The 1,504-nt window shown below is 34.8% G+C and overlaps 1 protein-coding gene across 2 annotated transcripts in view; it reads left to right on the top strand.

Annotated features, from left to right (window-relative positions):
* The window catches only part of LOC117179294 (NADPH:adrenodoxin oxidoreductase, mitochondrial), a 28,342-nt gene that overhangs the window by 6,168 nt on the left and 20,670 nt on the right, over positions 1 to 1,504 (top strand). The gene's annotated exons all lie outside the window — the stretch shown is intronic.

Here is a 1,504-nt window from a genome sequence, read left to right as displayed (position 1 = left end):
ATATATACAATCTATGTATTAAAATAAGGCGCATTCGCAGCATAATTCTAGATTAATTATATAAAGTGCATACTTATTACAATTCCATTTTATTATTTTTTTATTTTTCTACTAAGGTCGTTAATGGTGAGGTCAGATCATTCCTCGCTACTAAAGTGTATTCTTTTACTATTTTAGAAACTTAACTTATTGGTTTCTCAAACAGATCTTTTTTTTTTATTAAGCTTTATTGATACCTTATATGGGCTTATGAAAGCTACGTAGTATGATTACACTAATTATAAATCAGACAGAAAAAAAATAAAGCGCAGATTTAAGTAGTTTTCAATAAAGACGAATTTAGATATCGAGGTTACATTCTTCTAGAAACGAAAATATGAGGAGGCAGGCAGAGATATTTGGTTCAGCGATGAACATTTCCATACAGTAAGGCGCGTTTATTTTCGTTTTCCTTTTCAGATTTTTGATTAGTTTGAGTCTTTGAGAGTCATAAGTAGGGCATTGCCAGACTACATGGTTCAGGTCCTCTCGTTCATGGCCACATTTACATTTAGGATCATCGATGAAATTAATTTGAGAGAGCGAGCCTGCTAAATTGTAATGGTTAGCCCGGCAATGGTTAATGGTCGTGATGAATTTTCGTTTAAACTTTTTATTGGCGTACCACGGAGACTTGTGGTTCGAATTATATGAAGCAAAATAAGTAACACCTTTGACCATAGAAATCGGTAAAAGGAATTTTAGAAATATCACAATTGTTCGAAGAAGTAGCAGCCTTGGCTAGAGCGTCGACCTCCTCATTTCCTCGGATCCCTCTGTGAGAAGGAATCCAATGAAAGCTAATAGTCTTTGCATTTTCATTCGAGGAGATGAACTGACTAAATTTTTCTTTGTTTTCAAGAATTTAGGGGTTAATTTTGACTTTGATTTTGTTGCTCTTGAGACTCTGCAAGGCACTCAGGGAGTCTGAGAAAATGAGAAAGTTGGAGCCAGTATTTTGGTTTGCTATGTCGAGAGCGTCGCTTAAGGCAATACATTCTGCAGTGAATATAGATGCTTTTCGATAGATACTTTTTTTGATAGTGGTGTTCTGTTTGGGACAAAAACACGCTGACCCCACAAAGTTGGCACCTGCTATTTTGCTACCATCGGTGAAAATCTCAATAGCGTTTTTATTACTGATTAAATTTTTAACTGCATAGTTGACATCAGTATCTTCTTTCAAACTTTGGCCGAATTTGGTGTCGACCGATATAGAGTTATAAAGTGTACTAAAGTTTTTTGTGTGTATATGGAAGTTTATGTGATCAATTATATTATTTTTTATGTTTCTAACTGATGAGACGCATTCATAGAAATAGTCATTATGGACCCTTCCATACCTTTCAAATGCTACATTTTAAAGTTTGGAAATAAGAAAAAGTCACTGGGGGCTAAATCTGGTGAATACGGTGGGTGTTCGACCAATTCGAATTTTAGTTCTTCCATTTTAGCCATTGAAACG

The sequence above is a fragment of the Belonocnema kinseyi genome, chromosome 9 (genome assembly GCF_010883055.1).
Source record: "Belonocnema kinseyi isolate 2016_QV_RU_SX_M_011 chromosome 9, B_treatae_v1, whole genome shotgun sequence".
In the NCBI taxonomy this organism is placed as follows: domain Eukaryota; kingdom Metazoa; phylum Arthropoda; class Insecta; order Hymenoptera; family Cynipidae; genus Belonocnema; species Belonocnema kinseyi.
The sequence above is the reverse complement of the archived record's forward strand: the minus strand, read 5'-3'. Positions and strand labels throughout refer to the sequence as shown.